The 25,948-nt window shown below is 45.4% G+C and overlaps 2 long non-coding RNA genes across 2 annotated transcripts in view; one reads left to right on the top strand and one right to left on the bottom strand.

Moving 5' to 3' along the window:
• The window catches only part of LOC310702212, a 610,091-nt gene that overhangs the window by 387,586 nt on the left and 196,557 nt on the right, over positions 1–25,948 (top strand). The gene's annotated exons all lie outside the window — the stretch shown is intronic.
• On the bottom strand, positions 19,006–21,342 carry LOC310702183. The gene is made up of 3 exons (XR_014523332.1): positions 20,579–21,342; positions 19,599–19,840; positions 19,006–19,102 (listed from the first exon to the last, which is right to left on the bottom strand). It is a non-coding gene; the product is annotated as an uncharacterized lncRNA (long non-coding RNA).

Raw genomic sequence — 25,948 nt, 5'->3', positions numbered from 1 at the left:
ACACTGGCTGACTTGCAGACAGTTCCCAACAGCGATTTCCATGAGCAGTATTGGGGCACAAAAAGAGCCACTCTGAATCAAGTATGGCTTTCTGCATGCTGCCAAACCCATGGAGACATTCAGCATGAAGGATTCTACAGAGCCTGAGTCAAGACCTTGGCACACTCCTGTTACTTTCAGCTTTTAAGAGGCAGATCAAAGCATTCAAGAACTCCACTGAAACCGCAAACACAATGGCCACCCTGCAACACGCATGAATCATGCAGCGATTCTAAAAGCAGCAGTGATGTGTTAGAGGGTCACATTAGCAAAGCCGGAAAGTGGAGGCTTTTATATATGCAATTGTTGCGGCATTTGCGAAGTGAAGACCAGCTGCTCCGTAGTTAGCTTTGTTCATTCCAGCAAAGATATTTTTATGACCTCTTTGCTGCAACCATTTATTCATTAAGCGCTTTTTTGAAAGGGGGGGGGGAATATAACCCCCATCACGATGCTGGTATTTGTTTCCTTTCTTAAGGATATTGACAGCATCGCAATGGAATCATTTGGATGGAAAGGAGAAAGGAGAGTGATGAATAGATAACAAACACATACCCTCTACTTTAGGATGGGAAAAAATGTGTAATGGCTCTGCTGCCAACAGCAAATGTTGGGCACCATCTTCACCTCATGTCCCAAATAAAGTGTGGTGCTACAAAATGCAGGGCATGACGTCATCACACTACAGAGTTCCCCACCCCTACGCAAGTGGTGGCCAAGAAAGAGTTTTGTTTCCCATTCATATAACAAAATGTATACAGTGGTACCTCAGATTAAGAACTTAATTCCTTCCGGAGGTAAGTTCTTAACCTGAAACTGTTCTTAACCTGAGGTACCACTTTAGCTAATGGGGCCTCCCACTGCCACCACACCACTGCCACACAATTTCTGTTTTCATCCTGAGGTAAAGTTCTTAACCCAAGGTACTATTTCTGGGTTAGCGGAGTCTGTAACCTGAAGCGTCTGTAACCTGAAGCATCTGTAACCCGAGGTACCACTGTAGACCACTTGATTGTAGTAAAACCTCAAAGCAGTTTACAAGAAATAGTAAAATTGTTGATAAAACCCAGATTTTTAAAAAATGAAAAACACTTGAAGATAGTTTAAAAATTAACAGTAAAAAGAAAAGAAAAAGATTAAAAGATGTCAACATGTATGGGTCAAGTTAAAAAAAACAGGTAAAGGACCCCTGACAGTTAAGTCCAGTCACAAACGATTCTGGGGTTGTAGTGCTCATCTCGCTTTACAGGCCAAGCCGGCGTTTGTTTTTCCAGGTCATGTGGCCAGCATGACTAAGCCGCTTTTGATGAAACCAGAGCAGTGCACGGAAGCGGTGTTTACCTTCCCACCGGAGCGGTACCTATTTATCTACTTGCACTTTGACATGCTTTTGAACTGCTAGGTTGGCAGGAGCTGGGACAGAGAAATGGGAGCTCACCCCATCGTGGGGATTCAAACCGCTGATCTTCCGATCGGCAAGCCCTAGGCTCTGTGGTTTGAACCACAGCGCCACCCATGTCCCGTATGGTTCAGGTTAGACTTGCCTAAACAAAAATGTTTTAAGCAGATTCCTGCTTGATGTTAATAGGCAGGCAGTTTCAGAGTGCAGGTGATTCCACACTAAAAGTTCAGTTTCTTACCACAACAGATAATGGATATTATGGGGGAGATAGGAGAAGGTATGGGAATGCTTCTATTGGTGGTGTTACAGCACCCCAGCTGCACCCTGGATTCTGTGCTGTGTGACAAAGGCAGTGCCAAGTCAGGTTGTAGCTCTCTGCTTGCCCAGCCCTTCCCATTAACTTATTTCTGCTGTTAGGTGAAAAATCCTTACCCACCCCTCCCCCGCTGCCTTCCACCAAAACAGAATTTCCTTTGTATCCCCCTCAAAAAACACTTCTTGGTTTGGCTTAGGCTAGTGGTGGATATTCAAAGAGAATGCAACAGGATTAAAAGTTTCCTAAAAGAAAAGAAAACAGTTCTTCGGAAAAAGGATTAACAAGGATCAGTTACAAGCACGCACGGCTCCCCCCTCCCACCTTTTAGAACAAAATAAATGTAGATTTAGACGCCATCTGGCTGTCGCTGTTACTAAGTCTAGAGACTTATGTACAACTTGCCCAATTAATACCCCTTCCAACCTGGCATACAATCCTTTGTTCTCACTCGAGATCATGCCTTGATCTACTTCTCAAAGCCAGCTACTCCCAGAGATAGTGCCTGGGTACATGACTAGCAGTCAACAAAAACAGCAAATTCAAGGAATATTTCCCTTCACAACTAGGACAGCCTATCTGCTACCTGTGATGAATCTACACCTTCCAGTTTGTTATCTGGTAGGCTGAAAATAACCATTTAACCCCTAATCTCCTGTACTAGTTAGCTATTAGAAGGGGAGATTATTAGCCATCCTTATGTTGAATTTAGGATATATTTTTTTTAAAAAAGTTATTCATTTAAAAGGTGTGGGAAACCATGTGTTCCAGAACTATGATCCCACAAACGCTGGCCATTGGACCTGCTTATTGAGGCTAATGGGAGTTGCAGTTCAGAAATATCGGGGGCGGGGGAGAAGGTTCCCCATAACACAAGCAGACACTAGCATACTGATTTAAATTTTGATAGCTTACATTTTTCTCGTCCCAACTCTCTTTGGCATACAGTGGTACCTCGGGTTAAGTACTTAATTTGTTCCGGAGGTCTGTTCTTTACCTGAAACTGTCCTTAACCTGAAGCACCACTTTAGATAATGGGGCCTGCTGCTGGTGACGCGCCGCTAGAGCACGATTTCTGTTCTCATCCTGAAGTAAAGTTCTTAACCCAAGGTACTATTTCTGGGTTAGCGGAGTCTGTAACCTGAAGCGTATGTAACCCGAGGTACCACTGTATTCTTCTTTCTATTGCTCTCTTCAACTGAAAACACTGTGTATATCCATTCAAGAGGTGATTGAGGTCTGTTGAACCTGGCATGTCTCTACACCAAGACAAAAGTGTGATGGAGCCTTATCAGAGAGATGCTCCTTGCAGATGATGCAACCTTGACAGTTCACTCTGAGGAAGCTCTACAGAATCCTATCAACTGTTTTGCCCAAGCCTTACCATGAGCCTGACGACATCCAACATCCCAGGTCAGGACATCACCAGCACTCCATGCATCAGCATTGGTGACCGAACATTTGAGGTAGTAGACAATTTTGTCTACCTGGGTCCCACCATAACCATCAACCTCTCCATCAACACTGAGCCGGACAAGTGTGTTGGTGAAGCAGCTGCCGCCATGGCTTGCCTCTCTGAAAGGGTTATGGGAGAATGTGATGCTAACACCCAAAACCAAGATGAGGGTCTACCAGGCTAATGTTTTGAGCATGCTGCTTTATGGAAGTGAGTCGTGGACAACTTACACCCACCAGGAGCGACGTGAAGATTCTGGGCAGCACATGGCAGGACAGCGTCCCAAACAAAGATGTGCTCTCCCAAGCCCACATTCCCAGCATGTTCACACACCAGGCCCATTGGCAGTCCAAAGTTGTCTGCCAACATGACACGAAGTTGTCAAGTTACAAAGTTGTCTGCCAACATGACACGAAGGCTGGCAGTATCAACCCCACTGTGTGGGAATCCCTTGCCGACAATCGCAGAGCCTGAAGATAATCATTCAGATCACGTGTCCACAGCAGTGACCAGAGAAGGGATGACTAGTAGGAGAAGTTTGGAGAGAGAAAACACCATGGTGCATCTGTTAGGATTCTTTCCCCGTGTTGCAGTCATGGGATTGTTTCTATCACATGACGGTGTATGTTTTCATTCCACATTGTGGGAAGTGACGGAGACAGGATGTTTATATTACTGTGTTTCCATGATGTAGGATTTTTGATGTAGGATTTGTATTTCTCTTTGCTGTTTGATGTTGAAGAGGAAGAAGCTGAGTTGCGATGCTCCGAGTGTATATATGTAAATAAACGTAGTTTAGCCAAAAAGCTGTGCTACTGAGTCTGAACACTGACTGCCTATACTCTGCTGATCCTGAAGTGTGCTCATGCCTCTTGGTATCAGTCGCTGTGATGTTCGGGCTGAAGAAAGCTTTTGAAGCTCCCAAATGACCGACCAGGAGGTTAGAGAACATGCCAGTCGGGCATGTGTCTTTGCTGGATTCCTACTCGTGTGTAGGACCTGCTGCATCAGCACAACTGGATGTCTTCATCTGTCCCAGCTGCAACAAAACATGTCTCTCCTGTCTTAGTCTCTACAGCCACAGCAGCTGCTGCAACTCTCCAACGGTATGACATCAGCCCTGAAGGCTGTCTCCCAAGACAGACAGATGCCAACCATTTATATTTTTTCTTAAAGCAGGTGGGAAATCTATGCAGATTATAAGCATTTAAAATTAATTCAGCCAGCACAATAATTAAGCAAAGGTTATTTTGGAAAGAAAAGAAAAGCAGCTGAGAAAACACAGCCTCCGGAATGGCCCATGTTTCTAACACATAAAGCAAACCACCTTGATATTGAGCTGCACATGTTGTACACAAAGCTGCCTGCCTGCTCCCCTTTGTTCGCATACAGTTCTCAGATTGCATATATTGATTGCTTTCTGCAAGGAATGCACAAAGGAAAATAATCATCTCTGTCCTACATCAATCACTGGAAACTCAGGGAATGGCTTCGAAATCACCGAGACACCTACTCTAGTGACATTTTGCTAGAGGGCAACTTATGAGTTGTCTTAAGAGCCGAGGAATTTTGCCGTTGAAAGGGGACGCTGGTTAAGAAGACGGTGCTGTGATGCAATAGTGGGGCCCGTCTGTGCTATTAGGAAGCTATCCAGGGATTGCAACATTGCGGCAGTTTCCGTCTGGGTTGATGGACCACAGAGCAAGCTGACTTCTAACGGCCCACGGCCCTGTTTCTAATTTGCTGCTTTCGGACGCACAATAGCAGACTACTGTTGAGAACGTAAGAAGAGTCCTTCTGGGTTGGAATATTGATTTCTATGAGATTTTCTGCCCCCACCCTTCTAATGGATACGCATCACTCAGAGTGGCTTGCAACAATTAAAATTACAATAACATCATTAAAAAAAACCACTTTCTCAAGCCACCAAGTGGAAGGTGGCCGTTAACCATCTAAATTTCATAGGGCAAGATATTCTACAATTTGGGTGTGGCCACTGAGAAAGGCCTTAAAGTATCTGAGCACAGCCAGCTGTGCTTTCCCCAATCCCCCTAAAAAGCCCTCCAGACAGCCTCAGGATATCAGCCATGTCTCTATGGTTCTGATTGTGAAGACCACCCCCTCTCTCCCCCTCTCCCTCTCCTTCCCTCCCTCCCTCCATGCACACCCACACCACACAAAACGATGCTGCTGCTGTCTAATAACAGGAAAAATATACAAGGTGGCTTCCTCACTCTCTTGTGAATACTCACTGCACACATACAGACCACAGACACACATGCATCTCTCTCACACTCATAGGTGGAATCTACACACATATAAAAAAATGCTATGAAAATGTTTCCTTTTTTAAAAAAAAAGATTTGAAAAATATATTTCATTTGGCATAGCTCAGCATCGCCATCTAGTGTCACATTTGCATATTGCACTCTGCAACACATTTAAAACTTTTTATTTGCAGCTGTATAGCTGAGTCCATACACACTTCACAGATACATTTGTCTCTCTCTGCTCAAGTAGACCTCTCCCTCTTTCTCACAGACCATATACCCATACCTCCCTTCCTCTACCTCCCCTGACCACTTCTCCCTCTCCCACACATGTGGGTATGCTCAGGATTTCTTTCTTTCTTTCTTTCTTTCTTTCTTTCTTTCTTTCTTTCTTTCTTTCTTTCTTTCTTTCTTTCTTTCTTTCTTTCTTTTTGCTTCTGATGTATTTTCATAGTTTTAATTATGAGCCACTTTCCATTAACCGAAAACCAGGATATATAACTTGGTGGTTGTCATGTGGATTCTCAGGATCCATAACCACAGTGTGGGTGCCCACAACTTTCACACAACCCCATTTGAAAACGCATTGGCATGAATTCTCTGCCCTTAGAAATGGAAAGGTTTAACTAGGACTTCAATGGCAGGTTATTATGGGCTCCATCTCTTTAGCCCCAGATGTGCTCCTTCAGTGCCGAGAGTGAGAGAACGCTAAACAACAACCAGAAATTCATCTTTGCCTCCCTGATATTTTCAGCTTGAACTCTTTGATCCCGGCTTCTCCGCATCACTAAGGGGAGGGGTCAGGGGGAGCAGAACGTCAACAGGCATGTAAACCAAGCCGGGCAGCTCATTAGACAAGAAAGCAAAAAAGCCATTGACTCTGTTCAGTGAGCAGCGGCAAATATCTCGTCCGTGAGCATAGCACACAAAAAGTCTTATCGCTCACCGGACCATTTCCAGCAAAGATGTTCCTGAAGAAAGGCATTGCAAATGTGGCACTCACATTTGAGAAGAAAGGAAGGGAGGAATCTTGGGAAGGCTATAGCGTTTTTAAAAAAAGAGTCTAGCTGTGCGTTTGGAAAGGGGAAGGCTTCTCAAACAACCACTCTGTCTGGCTCTGGATGGCAGCAGTGCCACAGCACTGTGAAATGACTCACACACTGTAAGTCAGGATGTGATGCCTCTGAATGGGGAAGTCAGGGCTCTTATCAGTCTGTGTTTAGCAGAGATAACATCACCAACGTTTCCTGCCTTGGCTCTGAATGTCCCAACATTTTCTTCTATGTTTGGCAGCCCCTCCCCTTTTGCTCAACATTATTTAAGCCAAAATTTGATATTTCCAAATTTTTTTTTTTGCACATTTTGCTATTAAAGAAGCAGGTGGCATGGCATTTGTCAATGTCAATCTGAGCTAGAACCTCACTGGATCTATCTGGCCACGGGAGGAAAATACCAGCATCGTGGAATCCGTTTTTGGAAATGGCCGGTTTCCCAACCTGATCTATGATTTCTTCTCTAGATACTTAGGGTCCATGGCACCCTCAGCACTCAGGCCTCACTCTCAGGACCCTGGAAGTGTGTGGGCTCCAAGCGATCAGGATATGACTCGCATTTCCTACTTTCCCAGTGGCCTTCTACATTTGCTTATTTAAAGGGTCTGTGCAATTTTAAGGCAGGGGTAGCTAACCTTCCAGCATGGTCAATATTTGTTGATGGGATTTGGTATTCCACAGGGTTTTTTGTTGTTGTTTAGTTGCTTAGTCGTGTCCGACTCTTCGTGACCCCATGGACCAGAGCACGCCAGGCACTCCTGTCTTCCACTGCCTCCTGCAGTTTGGTCAAACTCATGCTGGTAGCTTTGAGAACACTGTCCAACCATCTCGTCCTCTGTCGTCCCCTTTGCCTTGTGCCCTCCATCTTTCCCAGCATCAGGGTCTTTTCTAGGGAGTCTTCTCTTCTCATGACGTGGCCAAAGTATTGGAGCCTCAGCTTCAGGATCTGTCCTTCCAGTGAGCACTCAGGGCTGATTTCCTTAAGAATGGATAGGTTTGATCTTTTTGCAGTCCATGGGACTCTCAAGAGTCTCCTCCAGCACCATAATTCAAAAGCATCAATTCTTCGGTGATCAGCCGCCTTTATGGTCCAGCTCTCACTTCCATACATCACTATTGGGAAAACCATAGCTTTAACTATATGGACCTTTGTTAGCAATGTTTTAAGCCACCACCTCTAACTCACCACCTCCTGGCGTGCACTCTTTACAAAGACCTGAGGAATGAGATTTTCACCCCTCTTTTACTGTCCATTCCGGGTCGCCCAACCACTGCCACAGTGTCTTTTCTCCTGGCAGATCAAGAGGAGCAGATGACCGCAAAAGTTGCAAGGTTTCTAGCTGGGGCAATCAGAATAAGTTCCACTATTCGATTGCTGATTCAGGATCCTAAACTGTGTTTTATATAATCACCTTTTTATTTTGTTCTGTGTACATCCCAATGTTGTTTTGCTGCTATGGCCGATGGCTGACGCAAATAAAGTTCCATTCATTCATTCATTCATTCATTCATTCATTCATAAAAAAACAAAATGAAAAGATAGATTAGCAGGCCGCAAATGAAACCTACAAAAGGGCATTAATGGAAACATATTCTGAGCCAGCAGAAAGCCAGCAGGGAGGATTCAAGCCTGGTGCCCTTTGACAGGGAGTTCCGCAGGGCAGGTGTGGCTATTGAGAAGGCTCCTTCCCAAGCCCCAGCCAAACAGAATTCAGGCATTGGCAGGCTGTAATAGGATGCCTCTCCCGCAGGTCTGGGTGGGCCGATATGAATTGAAGACAGTCTTTTAGATAAGCCCCTTGGCACTTCAGAGCAAGCGCTGGGAGACCTGAGGCCCTGCAGATGTTGTTGGACTCTGTCAGCTCCAGTCAGCACAGTCAAGAGTAGGAATGATGGGAGCCCAAGAACATCTGGGGGCACCACAGTTTTGCCAGAGAACAGCCAGCACTTTGTGTCGGGAGGGACCAAGAACTGAACTAGAGAAAGCAGCCCAGCTTATTGCAAAACAGCTTAGTCACGTGCTCCCAAAAGATGTTTGACACTGTTATGTACTGAGTTGAACAGGATCCAAAATGCAGCAGTCTGACTGGTTCTAGAACAATAGGATTCAGAATGCAGAAGTCTGATTGGTCCTAGAACAATGCAGCAGTATGACTGGTCCGCAGGAGCCACCCAATCCAGCTCCAGGTGGAAGTGAATCCACAACCTGATTGGCCTACAGGAGAATCCTGGAATTAGCCAATCATGTGCAGCCCATTGTGTAAATAATGTATATAAAGCAGATATTGTGGGGGAACTTCCATTCCTCCTCACCACTATGAGCTGAATAAAGAGCATGAAATCCACTCTCAATTCCGAGTATATTTCAGACACATATCTGAGAGCCCCAAGCTGCTATATATAGGCAAAGTGCCTCTAAGTGTTCAAACAGCACTGGTGCCATTGAAAAGGATGTTCAGAAATATCTATCTATCTATCTATCTATCTATCTATCTATCTATCTATCTATCTATCTATCATCTATCTATCTCTACACCAGAAGCTTTTCTTTTGGGAATTATAGGGACAGAACTACCTAAACTGTATAGACATTTATTTATGTATGCTACTGCAGCAGCAAGAATTCTACTCACCCCAAAGTGGAAAGAAGCAGAAGTCCCAGCAAAGGAAGAATGGATACAAAAACTTATGGAATATGCAGAACTGGCGAAACTTACCGGAAGTGGAAGAAATCAAGATAACAAACTTTTTTTTTAAAAAAAAATGGAAATGGCTTATCGAATACTTACAGATAATTTGCAAACAGATAAAAACATTGGCAGCATTGTTGTAATAAGCTGTAGCTATATGAGAGTATATATTTAAAGTAGATAATTAAATGAGCAAATTAAATTAATTTGGCTATGCAGAAGATATTTTAAAAATAAATTTAAGGAACCGCAGAAAGAGGGGGAAGGAAGTCAAACTTTGAAACTTCAGATTGGTTGTAAAACTAATGAAATGTAGAAACCTGAAAAGTATAAATATTTTTTTTAAAAAAATAGAAAATAAACAGCACCAGTGCCTGCCTGGATTTTGTTTTGGCAGGATTTCCATAACTGCAACAAACAGGAGCGAAGAGGCCTGATGCCGCCTGAAAGCTGTTCTGGCTTTTGTTTGTGCTTTTTTTGCAGGATAACTCCCCCCCCCTAATTATTATTGTTTCTTTTCGTCTCCCTCCCTGTCAGCAGTAACAAGGGTGAGCTTGAGCGGCCATGCGAAGGCAACGGCCAGTCAGGCGGTCGCCCCTTTGATCCCATGTCATCTCACGGCCTGCTTAGCTAGATCAGCGTGAGGAGATGGAGTCCCAGCAGACAGCGGCCATGAGGAGATGAACTGTGGGCGGAACCTCCTCCGTCAATGTCAGGACAGAAGTCAGGAGTGCCACAGAGTCCTCCAAATTGCTGCCTGGATTCTCTGCCTCCCTTCTGTGAAAACAGAAGACTCAGAAAAATATAGTGCTTTTTTGAAAAGAAGAAGAAGCCAACCTCAGATACACACTGAGGAGCCAGGCTTTAGCAAATCGAGCTGGTAAATATGCACACTGCTATGTGAGGAAAATGCTCCACTGTAATCACAGCCTCCGCTCGTCAAAGGGGAGCAAGTCCATGTCGCTTTACCGGCCGTCAGCAGAACTGCAAAAATCTCTGGTGCATGCAAGCTTTCTTCGATTTATCAAGTTGTGTTTATTATTTATCTATTTAAAAGCTTCTTTTAAAATAACCAGAGCCCGTAACACAGTTCCCAGAAAGAAAATAAAGAAAATACAAAAAAAGCCCCACAAAAAAGCCCAACCCTAAACACATGGTTTAAGCAGTAACAGGTTGCCAACACACATTTCATTGCAGTCTAAACTTGTCCAGGATTTATTGTCTGCTCATTGAATTGCTGATTTGGGCTTGTTTGAATTTTGTCATGTTTGGCAGCAAATTATCCCATACACCCCACAATATATATATGGAAAGCGTAATGCTGGTGGTCAACGAAAGAGGTTTAAAGACTGTCTCAAGGCAAACTAAACAAATGTAGTATAAACACCAACAACTGGGAAACACTGGCCTGCGAGCGCTCCAATTGGAGAACAGCCTTTACCAAAGGTGTCATGGGTTTTGAAGACACTAAAACTCAGGACGCAAGGGAGAAACGTGCTAAGAGGAAGGCACGCTTGGCAAATCCACACCGTGATCAACTCCCACCCGGAAACCAATGTCCCCAACTGTGGAAGGACATGTGGATCCAGAATTGGCCTCCACAGTCACTTACAGACTCACTGTTAAACTGTGTTTATGGAAGAAAATCTTACTCGGCTACGAGTGATCGCCGAAGAAGAAGAAGAAGAAGAAGAAGAAGAAGAAGAAGAAGAAGAAGAAGAAATATACAGTGGTACCTCTGGTTACGTACTTAATTCGTTCCGGAGGTCTGTTCTTAACCTGAAACTGTTCTTAACCTGAAGCACCACTTTAGCTAATGGGGCCTCCTGCTGCCGCCACGCTGCCGGAGCACGATTTCTGTTCTCATCCTGAAGCAAAGTTCTTAACCCGAGGTACTATTTCTGGGTTAGCAGAGTCTGTAACCTGAAGCGTATGTAACCTGAAGTGTCTGTAACCCGAGGTACCACTGTATATGATGCTGCATTTTGATAAATGATGTTTATTGTGAGCTGCTTGGGGAACAGTCAACTGCAGGAAAGCAACGTACAACTAAACTAAGAAGCTGGCACAAGGTGGTATAAATTAACCTGGCATAAAGTCGCACCAGACCCAAACCCTGTCGAGCAGCAGGGCTGCTCCTCCTCAGCCTAAGCCTGGCAGAAGGAAACCAAGCCTTTAAAAGAGTATTGAAATAGTCATCCATGCCAGGTTGAAGGTGCACTGGGTTCTCCCCAACATTGTGGGTGCTGCGCATGCATGGTGGAAGGAGCCCCTGTGCGCCCTCCAAAAGGCTTGGTAGGGTCTGCTGTGGCTGTGGTGGGCTCTGTCAGGCCCTCCTGCTGCTGCGATGGGCTCTGACAGAGCCCGCTACTGCAGTGGGAAGGCCTCATGGAGCCCGCCACAGGCAGAGGCAGGCCTGACAGAACCTATCCGGCTGCAGAATAATGAGGATGCCCCCCCACCTATGGCCCCTCATAGTTGGTGCCTCTGCCAGGTTGCCAGGTCAGGTGGTGAAGCTGAACGGACTTAGGATCCAGCCTAAGTCCCACCTCTCTGGTCCTGCCCCCGTAACGGCCCTTTTCCCAAGGACTTACATGGTTCAGATTGTTGAGCCCTGGCTGAGCAGAGATAAGGAAGTTATCAGGACCGCAATACCTCAAGGACCGTCCCTTTCCATATGAATCTACCTGGACCCTGAGATCATTGTCTGAGGCCCTCAAGAGGTCAGGAGGGTGGCAACATGAGAACAGGCCTTCTCTGCAGTGGCTCCCTGTCTGTAGAATGCTCTCCCGAGGGAAGTTCGCCTGGCGCCTTCATTATACACTGGCTGAGCAGGGATAAGCAAGTTATGCTGATGTATCTTTGGCTGAGCTGGGCATTGGGGGCTTAAAACTGGCTGAGTTGGAGATCCTCTGCACCCAAAGCCACTCACCCCGGTGGATCTCGCCACAGAGTTGCCTTCTAAGGAATTAAGCTAAGCTCAGCAGTGATCTGTGATCCAGCTAACAGGCCAGTGTGCATGGCAAACACTTTAAAACAAGGTGAGGCTGCCTGCAGTGATTGCATGCTTAAGTTCTTTTACCTGCGTCCTGCTTAAAGCAAGTCTGAGAGAACTGTGACTCCCCAGCCCCCAAAATGTGTTGGCTAATATTCAATTGATAACAACATTTCTGTTGTTCGAAAAGCATTTTCATGGTGTGAATTGCATTGTGATCTTTGGATGATGGGTGGTATACAAATTTCATATAATGATGATAGTAATAATAATGTTGAAAAATAACTGTGGATGCAAGTGCTGGAATTCAACATTTCTGTAGCATCAATAAGGCGAGACAAAGCCAAGAGTACCAAATGTTAACATTTTTTCATCTTTTCGACATTGCAGCAACATCATTTATATTTGCCACGCATGGCTTTACAGGGGGGAAATGGGACTGTTGTCTGATTAAAGGATCTTCCGCTGACTAATAAGCAGCATTTAAATTATTAATTGGTCAAATTTAAATAAATTTGCATACCACACAGGCCTCAATGCAGGTGTCATTTTTGAGGTATTGAGGGAAGTGTGAGATGATTTCACAGTCCTGTTTAAAAGGAAAGACCATCTTTAATTTCTTTTCTATTACAAGAACACGCCAGGATCAAACTAGTCACAAAATAAACAAAAACGCCCTTAACCTGCATCCTTGATGATTGATCAAAAGTGCCCCCTGCCAATTAATCCACAAAGTTTCAGCTGCCTAATTTTCCAGTTTGACTGATTAAAGCTTGGTATCTTTAAAGGACGGCATTAAATTTGCATGGCTCAAGCAACTAGCGAGTAAAACCGTTCCCTCGCCTTGCATCTGGGTTTGTGCAAACCTTGGAGAATGTTTGCAGGTAAGTTTGCAGGGAGGAGGCCTTGCCAAAGGGACTCAGGAAACCTGTCGTGAGTGGCAGCAATTATAGCAGCTTATGACAGCAAATGGGAGGCTGGTAAATTCAATAAATGGACTCGGCGGATCTGTGAAATACGACTCTCCAGGTCACTTGGTTGTGACAGTTCTTCACGCTCTCCCACCCAGAGGCTTTGCAACGAGGCAATTAATCAAATGACATGGATGCAAAGATATGTTGCTACCACACCCTTCGTGGGCCCATCCAAGTGTCCGCGCTTGATGACTGCATTGCATTTTGATTGGCATTAATTGTAGCGAGAAGCGACGTGTCCTAAGGCCAGAGGTCCTACCAAACGCAGGCAATTAATCAAACAAGACTGGCATGAAGAAGGGACAGTGCCACCGGTTGCAAATTGGGCTGGGCAAGCACCTCCAATTAGCAACGGAAGGGAATGGGAGAAGAATGAAGAACACAACTACAGAGCGCCTTTGCTTGTTTTCCCTTCAAAGAATCATTAGCCCTAAACAGCTACAGAGATAAGGCAACGCTCACATACAAGCTTAAAAAGAGCTTGCCGCGCTAAACCCTGTCTGTGGTGCCTACCCCTTTTCCCCAGAGAATGAGACAAGAGACCAGAGTATGGGTTCAAATTGGCCACAACTTTATTGAGCTTCAGAAGTGGGAAACTTGGCACAGGCCTTGGCAGGTAACCCTCTCAGCCCCCCTAGCTGAGGATATGCAGGCAGATGAGGCCCACTGAGAGGGGACTGCAAAGCGCAAACTTACACAGCTTGCCCTTCCACTAACCTCGTCCCGGGAGTTTGACCTACATGCCACCGTTCTAGGGCCAGGGACTCCCGATTTTGCCCTTTAACAGGCCCTGCAAGCACCGCCGCATGGGAAGAGAGCATGAATGCCCCCCCCCCGACTTGATGTTAGACTAAAGGATACCTTGCCAAGGCCTAAAACCGCCAAGGTTGTGACGAAATGCTAGGGGGAAGGCGAAACCTGCCAATGCAGGGAAAATTCCTTCCTGGTTCTGAATACAGAAACCATGAATAAAACCAAAAGAGGCTTGGACAAAGGGGTCAGCCTCTTTTCTTTGGCCTTAGCCCCACCCCTGGCCGGCTGTCCATTGTCCTGCCTGGCTGAGGGTGGGTCAAAGGCCGGCCAAAGCAGGTGGGAGGCACCTGCCCAGGTGAGCCTCTGCTTGGTGCCGCAAACCCCGCCCACCTGCGGGGAAGAGAGGGCGGAAATTAGGCTCCATTTAGGCCCAGGACTGAGAGACTGAGGTGAGGCTACCAAATGTATTCATGGGGGATTGAGTTGGTATTGAGTTTGGGGAAGCGAGGCTGTTGAGCATGCAAAAGGCCCCAGGTTTAATCTCTGACATCTCCAATAGGGCCGTGAAAATATTCTGCCTGAAACCCTGGATAACAATGAGCTAGATCAGAGCAGCCCGACTTTTCATAGCAAGGGGGCCACAAGAGGACTTCAACACACAACCTGCAGGCTGCATGTTGCCTTGTCATGCAGAGAGGGGAGCAAGGCCAAAATTTGACACTCCCACCAGGCTTCACGCTGCCTTCCCAAAGCCGGCAAAGAGAGGCATGGTGGTCCGGAAGAATAGAATAGAATTTATTATTTATACCCCGCTCATCTGGCTGGGCTTCCCCAGGCACTCTGGGCGGCTTCCAAAAAAGTATTAAAATACAGTAGTCTGTTAAACATTAAAAGCTTCCCTAAACAGGGCTGCCTTCAGATGTCTTCTAAAAATCTGGTAGTTGTTGTTCTCTTTGACATCTGGTGGGAGGGCATTCCACAGGGTGGGTGCCACTACCGAGAAGGCCCTCTGCCTGGTTCCCTGTAACTTAGTTTCTCGCAGTGAGGGAATCGCCAGAAGGCCCTCAGCACTGGACCTCAGCGTCCGGGCTGAACGATGGGGGTGGAAACGCTCCTTCAGGTATACTGGACCGAGGCCATTTAGGGCTTTAAAGGTCAGCACCAACACTTTGAATTGTGCTCGGAAACGTACTGGGAGCCAATGTAGGTCTTTCAAGACCGGTGTTATGTGGTCTCGGAGGCTGCTCCCAGTCACCAGTCTAGGTGCCGCATTCTGGATTAGTTGTAGTTTCCGGGTCACCTTCAAAGGTAGCCCCATGTAGAGTACATTGCAGTAGTCCAAGCAGGAGGGTCCTAGAGTCCTCCCACCTCAATCCCAAAGCCCATCGCCTCACTTAACGGCTTTGGGAAGGCAGCGTGAAGGCCGGAGGGTGTCAAATGTTGCTGAGGGCCGTAAAAAATGCCTTGAAGGCTGAATGCAACCATTGGGACATGTGTTGGACCACCCTGAGCTACATGAACTGATGGTAAGACGTAGCATAAGACAGCCATGTTCCTATTATTGTCCTGTGGTTATGTACCTGAGTCTAGGCCCCACCATGGTTTGGTTGAGTGCATACAGTTAGAGTCTCATGTCAGCTTCCATCAGAACATGCTAGCTAGGCCTGATGGGCATTGTAGTCTTAATGATCTATGTAGAAGGCACAGATTGGGGAAGGTTGGTGTAGACCACACTGTGCTAGATTGGGCGATTGGTCTGATGTGATATAACACAGCTTCCTCTGAATTGTATTCATTCCATTAAGCATTTCTGAAAAGGTACAGGAAAGGGCAAGCAAAATGCTCCAGGAAATGGACGATGAAGAAAAGCTGTAGCAACTGGGCTTTGAGTTTAGAGAATAGGCAAGTAAGAGGAGACTTGACAGAAGTGTATAAAATTATGCATGCTGCGAAGGAAATGGAGAGAGAGGAAAGCTTTTCTCCTCCTCTCATAAAACTTGTGGACATCCAATAAAGATGAATGTTGAAAGATTCAGGACTGATAAAGGAAAGTAGCTCTTCACACCGGGCATAATCAAATTGTGGAGTTCACTCCCACAAGAGCTAGTGATGGCCAACAACTTGAATGGCTTTAAAAGAGTAGAGAAATTCATGGAGGTTAAGGCTAAGTTCTATCTCCACTGTCGGATACACTCTTGATGGGAATAACCAGAATATGCCGGTTCCTGGGAATCAGAGGAGGGGAGCATACTCTTGTGCTTATGTCCTGCTTGCAGTTTTCCCGCAGGCATCTGGGTGGCCACTGTGAGAACAGCATGCCGAGATAGATGGGCACCAACCTGATCCAGCAAAGCTCCTCTTATGTGGCTCTCCAGGGTTTCAGACAGGAGTCTTTCTCAGCCTTAACTGGAGACTGAACCTTAGACCTTTTGCATGCAAAGCAAATGCTGGACCACTGAGTCCTTCGGCCTGCAGCTGTTGTTGGACTACAACTCCCATCATGCCTGGCTAGCAGGACCAGTGGTCAGAGATGATGGGAACTGTAGTCCAAAACCAGCTGGGGACCCAAGCTTGGGAAACCCCACTGTCAATCAAGAATGGGGAGCCTATGGCCCTCCAGATCTGGTTGCCTCCATCATCTCTGACCACCGGCTACTGGTGGGAACTGGAGTCGAACAACATCTGCACCGCCACAGGCTCCCCACTGCCCTGCTGCAAGTGATGGCTTAACCCATCTTCTTTCCTTTCTGCTAGCACAAGTCCCAAAGGGACAGATCTACAAAACGGAATCCAGGAAACCGAAGCACGGTGAAAGCGACGGGAGAGAATTTCTTCTGGTGTGCACACTAAGTCTCTTTTTAGAGACTTTTTTCTTTAGCCTTTCCCTCCTCTTGCTGCCTCCCCCCGCCTCCCGCCTCAATTCTCCCGGTGGATATTTGCTTCTGTGGCAGGAGCTCTGGGTGTGAAAAGGTAGAGCAGAAAGGATTCAGAAGGCAGAGCCAGATCAGCCGATTTCAAGGGCTGCTTGAAAGGCCGCTTTTCATGTGTGCCTTTGAGTTAGTCCTGAGGCCACCACCTCAGAAGCTCCCGGGAGAAAGAGAGCAAAGGAGCAGCTGCCCATCTTCCCACCCAAGACCCTACCCCCAGGCCAAATGCATTATTCTCTGCGATGCCCCTTGTGAACTGTGGTTAAGGGAGAAATCCAACAGAAACTTGTTTGACTTTTGCCACTGCCTTGCAGTGAAACATGAAAGTAGCAGAAAAGGAGGAACAGGCAGATCAGAAATAGATCAGAAGGAACCCAAATCAAATACACACATACCTGTGTGCTGCCTGTCTCTGTCTCACAAATACACTCTTCTAGCATTCTGTAGCAAGGGAATAGATAGACTGGCCTACAGTAAGTCTGTCCAATTGCATTTTCATTGGCACTTGTCTGTTCTGTATCGTGTTGATCTTTTTGAGAGAATGCATGGAATACATACATCCTGATATGCATAATTTCGTGCTCTTTTTGCACATATTTCTGCAAATTTAAAAGATTTTCAATGTACAGTCATACCTTGGTTTCCGAACAGCTTAGTTCCTGAACGTTTTGGCTCCCGAATGCCGCAAACCTCTGGTTTGAGAACTATTTTTGGAACTCGAACATCTGGCGGGGCTCCGTGGCTTCTGATTGGCTGCAGGAGCTTCCTGCAGCCAATCGGAAGCCATGCTTTGGTTTTGGAACATTTTGGAAGTTGAATGGACTTTGGGAACAGATTCTGTTCGACTTCTGAGCTACGCCTGCACTTTCCCATGAAACAAATGTATATCATATGCATTTTAAGTATAAAACACGTGTTTTTGCATGCACATTCTGCACACCAAAACTGTGCTGCAAAATCCTGAGAAGTGCACAACCCAGTCAGGAGTTGAATTCTGATCTGCAAGCATGTTCAGGACCATTAAATTGGATCAGACTGCTTCAGGCAGCATACCAAAGGAATATTTCCTCCATCCCTGCCCATAGCCGCTGCCAAATAAATTGCTATAACTTTGATATATAACACAGCTAAAAGTGGCTGCATGACAATAATCTGAACAATCTGCTTGCTGCTGTTTAGCCAGAATTTCCCCTCTTTTTATTTATTTTTTACAGTAAAACTACTGAGCAAGTGGTTTTGTTCTAGGGGAAAAAACGTTTCTTGGAAAATGTACGAGAGAGTGGAAGAATTTTGGACTACAGTACTTGCAGCATGTAGGACTATATACATACAAATTGTTATGAGTTTGGGGAGGTGGGGAGGCTGTATGCCAAGTCCCTTCTAATGCCTGCAGTAGACAGGCTGGCTTGTCCCAGTGGAACCAGCACCCAAAGAACTTAGAATCATAGAATAGAATCATAGAGTTGGAAGAGACCACAAGGGCCGTCGAGTCCAACCCCCTGCCAAGCAGGAAACACCATCAGAGCACTCCTGACATATGGTTGTCAAGCCTCTGCTTAAAGACCTCCAAAGCAGGAGACTCCACCACACTCCTTGGCAGCATATTCCACTGTCGAACAGCTCTTACTGTCAGGAAGTTCTTCCTAATGTTTAGGTGGAATCTTCTTTCTTGTAGTTTGGATCCATTGCTCCGTGTCCGCTTCTCTGGAGCAGCAGAAAACAACCTTTCTCCCTCCTCTATGTGACATCCTTTTATATATTTGAACATGGCTATCATATCACCCCTTAACCTCCTCTTCTCCAGGCTAAACATGCCCAGCTCCCTTAGCCGTTCCTCATAAGGCATCGTTTCCAGGCCTTTGACCATTTTGGTTGCCCTCCTCTGGACACGTTCCAGTTTGTCAGTGTCCTTCTTGAACTGTGGTGCCCAGAACTGGACACAGTACTCCAGGTGAGGTCTGACCAGAGCAGAATACAGTGGCACTATTACTTCCCTTGATCTAGATGCTATGCTCCTATTGATGCAGCCCAGAATTGCATTGGCTTTTTTAGCTGCCGCGTCACACTGTTGGCTCATGTCAAGTTTGTGGTCAACCAAGACTCCTAGATCCTTTTCACATGTACTGCTCTCAAGCCAGGTGTCACAAGACTTTTAAGCCCTCTGTCTTGTTTGGGGGACAAGGACCTCTCAGGGTGCAGGTTCTGGGATGGTTCATGAGATTTCACGGGACCTTCCAATGGTCAGAGATTGGCAAACAAAATTATTTGAATATGTTGAATTGGCCAAAATGACCCAAAAAATTAGAAACCAAAAAAATTACAAAGTTTATTTGTGATTGGAATAAATTTATGGCATATATTAAAGGAAACTATAGAAACTTAGAAATACTGCCGGTCTGACATAAATCTTATGATGCGTAAACTATAATAACTTTTGGCTGCAGAAAAAAAGAAAGAATTTTTGATCAAGAAGCCCGAAATCAGGTGGGAAGGAGGTCCACTGATGTGTAGAGAAAAGATCTAAATGGGTAAGGATATAGAGACTCAAGGAATAAGACAGGAAACCGTAACAGAAATGGATGTTATTTATATGCTGTATATGAATATTTTTCTTTCTTTTTCTTTCTTTTCCTTTTTCTGTAATTGTCGTTTTGTTTTTTCTTTTTGTCATTTAAGCGAAATTTAATAAAAAGAAATTTAAAAAAAGAGAGAGAGATTTCACGGGACCACCTGAGTTCCCATGAGATCTTGCAAGAGAACCCCTAGTTTTCTGGAGCTGGGGCACTGAGAGGGCCTTGCTAAAGTCTGCTGTTTGATGCTAATGCCTGGTGTCTGAGACAAAATGGAGTCTCTTTGGTTTTCCTTAATACATGTTCCCATCATTGGCTCTGCCTCCAACTGCCACTGGTCCCTTTGCCTTCCGCCCTACCAATCTGAATGAGCACCAGCTGCTGCTGGAATTTCGGCACCTGTGAGAAGACAAAGCTTATGGTTTTAAAACCGCCTTGCTAAAAACAAGCAAACCCAAATGGAACTATTTCGGTCCATGCACCCTCCCACACACAACTACTTATACTTGCAGATCTCCGCAGCCTATCTCGCACACCCACCCACAGCTGTAAACAACAAGGTCGTGGCTTCAAATTGTTGGTGAACGGATTAAACAGAATGCCATTTTATTATCTACTGTATTCCAAGGCCCCCTTAGTGAAAGAGACAGGAGAATTTCTGATTGTGAGCCCATCATGTTGCAAACATTAGTTAATGCTTCCATCAATGGAAGGCCCCCTCCTGTGTGCGCTAGCCTGACATCAGAAAGCATTAATCTCACCCTGGCTGATACACAGAAATGCAGCCCTGATCTCCTATTAAAGGATGAAATTACTAGTGCTCAGCCCTTTGCCAGCAATGCATTACGGTGCCGCCACTGCCGCCGCCGCTAATCAGCAAACGCCATCCCCTGGCAACGCATCACGCCGGTGACTTGTCATAAAAGCGACTTTGACTTTTCATTAGTGTATATAAATCTTCGCCTTTCAGCATTGGAAACTCGGTAGGGTTGCGTTAGCACCCATCGGTGCCAATAAAGCACCATAGCGGGACAGGAAATAACACAAGGCCTCCCGTCTCCAAATCATTGTCATCATCAAAATCACAAACACCCCTCCCTTGAAATAAATCTCTGTTCACTTTAAGACAAAACAAACCTCAGGTCACTGAGGCGATAAGAAGCATCAGAAATTAAAGCAGTGCTGTGGTTGTTGTTCACATGAGAGCACTCAAACCACTTCTCATATCTCAGTAAGGAACGTGGAAAGCTGCTTCAGAATAATCAGGTCATAGCAATGTGTGAATTGAACCAGGGATTTTCCCAGGAAGCACTGCAGTACTACTCAAGGTTCAGAACTCAAGGCAGACTGTGGCCAAATTTGCGCTATGCCTTATATTTGTATGGTGGTAGTGCTGCTTTTGTGACACATCTTAGATCGGGTCCCATCCTGCCAGCTGCAGACCAATGGGGTAGGCTATACTGAACCAGATGAACCAATGGTCTGACTCTGTATAAGGCAACTTCCTATGTTGTGTTCTTCTTTGGCGATCACTTGTAGCCAAGTAAGATTGTTTTCCAGGAACACAGTCTTAATAGTGAGTCTGTAAGCAACTGTGGAGGCCAGTTCTGGATCCACACATCTTTCCACAGTGGGGACATAGGTTTCTGGGCAGGAGTTGATCATGGTGAGGGTTTGACGCGCAGCGTAAGTTAATATTGCAGAGTTTTTAATTGAAAGAATAAGAGCTTTACTGAATTAAAGTAAACTTCTTCATAAACAACATGGTTCCAAACAGTTTGACTGAGATTACATACTGACTCTGCTCACAGCTGAGGCAGACTGACTCTGACTGAAAACTTACAGAGAGCACAGAGAGAAACTGGCTGCTAAGTCACATGTCAGAGTGACTCAACAGTTAGCAGTTACAGATAGGTAGCCGTGTTGGTCTGCCATAGTCAAAATAAAAAAAATTCCTTCCAGTAGCACCTTAAAGACCAACTAAGTTAGTTCTTGGTATGAGCTTTCGTGTGCATGCACACGAAAGCTCATACCAAGAACTAACTTAGTTGGTCTTTAAGGTGCTACTGGAAGGAATTTTTTTATTTCAACAGTTAGCAGTTAGGCCTGAATAACTTGAGTAGGCCCAAATAATTGTGCAGTCCCAGCACTTCCCAGCCTGCTTTGCTGCTTCTGCTCTCATGTGTCTTTGCCACATGACAGGGTTTGCCAAATGTGCTTTCCTCTTAGCACGTTTCTCCCTTTCATCCTGAGTTTGAGTGTCTTCAAAGTCCATGACACCTTTGGTAAAGGCTGTTTTCCAGTTGGAGCACTCAAGGCCAGTGTTTCCCAATTGTTGGTCTCTATACTACATTTTTAAAGATTTGCCTTGAGACAGTCTTTAAACCTCTTTTGTTGACCACCGGCATTATGCTTTCCATCTTTAAGTTCGGAATAGAGTAGTTGCTTTGGAAGACAATAATCAGGCAACTGCTCAACATGACCAGTCCAACGAAGTTGATGTTGAAGAATCATTGCTTCGACATTGGTGACTTTTGCTTCTTCCAGTACACTGGCATTAGTTTGCGTGTCTTCCCAAGTGATGTGTAACATTCTTCAGAGACACCGTTGATGGAATATTTCGAGGAGTTGGAGATGGTGTTTATAAGTGGTCCATGTTTCACAAGTGTACAGTAAGGTTGGTAGTACAATAACTTTGTGGGCACTGCTGTAAGAAGCTGAATCCAACTAGATTCAGGTGAAATTTGTAAGAGCTGTGGAGTTTTAGCAATGAGAGCCTGTTTTTGGTCCAAGCACAGAATGTGCTTGTAAAGAAACCAAACCTTGTGAGTGAAACCAAACCTTGTAAACAGACAATATGCCTAAGTGCTCATGTTATTCTTCTGGCCTTGACCTGAAAGCATCATCCACATGGTCATCTGATCCCAACACTTGGCATCAACATCCCCAGTAACTTTTCACTGTTTGTTCTTAGGCTTTTCAAAAAAAAAAACCTGGGCCAGTCGATTAAAGGACTTTGCTACCTTAATGAAATTTCTTTCTTGCTGGCTTGGGCCTCCCACGCCTGTGTTAAGCACACAGCTTGCTGATTTCCACTTTACAAGGATTCGCCTCTGCCAAGCAGTACCTTGAAACTACTCACAAAGTGGCTGAGGGAGAAATATTCCCCATTTCTGCCAACCAACCTGGCTCTTTATAATTTAGAGCGGCAAATTCCACCCTCGGGGCAATAGGCTGGCTGTTTGCATGACTTTGCCCTGGGGTGGGGGGTGGGGTGGAGAGGGCACACTGTATTTTCATAGCAGAGAGGCAGGCTTGTTTGTGGTGGAAATGAGTTCTTTACCTGGAAAGAAACAGAACCATGCACTTTTTTAAAAAAACTTTTTAAATTCAAAATTAAAACAAAACCCATTATCCAGAAACATATCATCCTTATCCCCCCCCCTTTTCCTCCCTCCCTCCCCCTCCCACACAACCCCCCCCGCTTCCCTCAGTTCCAGTCTTTGATTTCTCTAAGAATGCTGTTTTCTGCATGTTACACAGTTGTATAGATCCTCAAACTATTTTTTAAATAAAATATTTATTGAAGTTTTACAATTTTTATCAGACACAACAATACAAACAAACAAAAACAAAAAGAAAAACAAGTATAATTTCAAAACCTTATTTTCTTAAAACTTACTTCCCCGACCTCCTCATACCTCCCCTTTCTGCATTCCCATTTCAAATATTATGTTCAGCAAATCCTCACCCTTAATTTTATCCAATTGTCAACCTTTCTTTTCTTTTAACTTAATCTTTACAGCTGTACTTCACTTAATTTCAAAAACCACATCATTCTAGCACTCATTAATTTTGCAATGTTTCTTAAGATAATTCTTGAATTTCTTCCAATCTTCTTCCGCCGTCTCTTTTCTCTGGTCTCGGATTCTGCCAGTCATTTCTGCCAATCCCATAAAGTCTATCACCTTCATCTGCCATTCTTCCAAGGTGGGTAGGTCTTGTGTCTTCCAATACTTTGCGGATCCTCAAACTATTTAGCTGATTATCATCAACAAAAAAGTTTGTGAATGCTTATTCAAAGCCAGCCAAGGAGTCCAGTTCGCTTTGTTGCGTCTTCAAATACTTTGTAAAGGGTTCCCATTCATCTTTAAAGTCACAGTTATCCTTGCCCCGTAGCTTATATGTCAATTTTGCCAGTTCTGCATAGTCCATCAATTTTTCTTGCCTCTCGGCCTCTCTCCCAGTCCATCACACAGATTCTTTAGTTGGGGTTTCTTCAGTCTTCCATCCTTGTGCTATTAGAACTAGAACCATGCATTTTTAACCTGTTGAGGGAAAAGCAAATAGGTTGGGACATTCTTCCTCCCCTCCCCAGCTCCAGCGCAAATTGCCTATGTGTGTGTGTGTGTGTGGAGGGCCTGATTCAGAGCGCATTAAGGGTTAAAGGCCCCAACCCCTCAAGCTAGGGCCCCAATCTGTATAAAACCTATTGCACTGGCCACTGGTGTAAAACAGTGTTAGCCAAAATGGCGCCCTTCAGATGTTGCTGCTATTGGTTTAACAACCTCTCTCTCCTCCCAGGGAACGTTGAGAATTGACTCCCTGTGAGGGGAATGGGGCCCTCCTTACAACTCTTGGCTCTCCTAACAAACTTCTTGTGATGGTTCTTGGCATCCATCTTTCTCAAGAGACAATGGCTTGCGCCTATGGGGGTGAAGTCAAACCGCTGTGTTAGCAACACTGGAGTGATCTCTCCAGGGCGCAAGTCTGGGAAGTATGTATGGAGGTTCTGGACTGCAGAGCAATACTTTTGGCACCAGCTTGGCTGCAGGAATTGCTGGAAGGAGGCGTACAAGGCGCCATCCAACTGTCTTAGGGACTCCACTCCAGATTGTGTTTACTCCTTAGCCATTTATTCTCTCAAAGACATCCCACAAGGCAGCAGAGGTTTAGGACCAGAGCAGAGTTTTAGGACCAGAGGCGCTACCTTCCAAGGCTGATGAGCAACATCTGCCCTCACTTCTTACTGCACATGAAGAAACCACCTTCTTGACCATTGGACCCACTTCTGGTCTCATCCACTCAATCCACTGGAGGCTGTCTTCGCATGCAGGGGGAATTCCCCAACTCACTGAGGGTTTTTGAGACCCACTGGCTACCCTCACCTGGTTTAGCTGGCCAGTTGAAGCTATTCCTCAGGGTGTGTGGCCACTGCACACACTGGCAGCTTCTAGGAGCCAACAGGTGAGAGCTGAGTGCAGGTTGGGGACCAAAAGTGGACAAACTACCCTAGAAGGAGCACAACACATTCACCACCAAAGGTACAAGCTCTCCCCTAGCGCTCCATACACCCCGAACTGCAGCTTAACAAACTACAGCTCCCACAATCCTTTTCAGTGAAGCCATGGTGGTTTAAAGTGGCATCATAGTGCTTTAAGTGTGTGGTGGGAACATGGCCTAAGGCATACCTAGCATGAGCAGCAGGCCCAGCGCTGGGCTCCGTGCTTTGTTCCGCTTATCTCTGCTCTCCAGTCTCCTAAATTGCATCCATCTCCCTCTAACTGCTGCCCTTGGATGCAGCGCTGAGTCCAATTAGGGATTGTACTATCAATACCATCCCAGTTCACCTTCTATCCCCGTCTTAAGGGGCACTCAACAAAAAGCCTTCTTGAAGTTCAACTGCATTGAATTTCCAGGCTTCACTCCTGAGAGAGTTCTCTATTGTCGGCCTCACAAAAGATTTCTCGGAGTGTGACCTCCTCTTTACAAATCCTTTGACTAACTCTGGCCACTCGCTGTGAAACGTGCGGAAGGATTTTTCCTGGCTTCCTCCACTCGGCGTGGAATGGAGAATATTTGCCTGCCTACAGACCTGCCTCTTCTTGCTTCATCCCTTTCTCCCTAACCTCATTTTCTTCTTCTTTTCTTCTTCTTCTTCTTCTGAATGTGGAGGGCACGTGTGGCTCTCTTTAAAGCTTAAAGTAATTACAATTTTCCAGGGTGACGGCACAAAAATGTTAACTGTTAGTTAATTGTATCGCCACTGCCGACGTTTTGAACGGCTGATTTATAAAGCAGCCGCCTCGGTTTCAGGTGAGGATTTTGCCCTGAGCAGGATTTTCTATATCCCAACACAAGAAGCTCTAATAGAGACCTCATTACTTCCAATCTGTTTTGCCTTTAAGGTGTTCAGATATTGCTGCAATAGGTGACTGCACAAAACCCTTGGATATGAGAGTGGAAAGCCGGGGTATTTTATTGCTTTCTTTGCTTCCCCATCTCTTTTTATAAATAGGACTGGATTCAAAGTTACCCTCTCTTAGAATTTCTTCTGCACGCTCTACTTCCTTTTAGCTGCTTCCCATAAAAACCGTGTGAATAAAGGCATTGTGCTTGGGGTTGGTGAAGCCTCACTGCAAACAGCACACATGTCGAGGAGGAGAGAGAAAAAAGGGAAGAGAAAACTCCCCTGTTCATATATTGGCAGTAGCCGGTGGTGGCTGG

This window comes from Podarcis liolepis, assembly GCF_965112155.1.
Source record: "Podarcis liolepis genome assembly, chromosome: 2".
Taxonomy (NCBI): Eukaryota; Metazoa; Chordata; class Lepidosauria; order Squamata; family Lacertidae; genus Podarcis; species Podarcis liolepis.
This window is presented reverse-complemented; position numbering and strand designations above follow the sequence as displayed.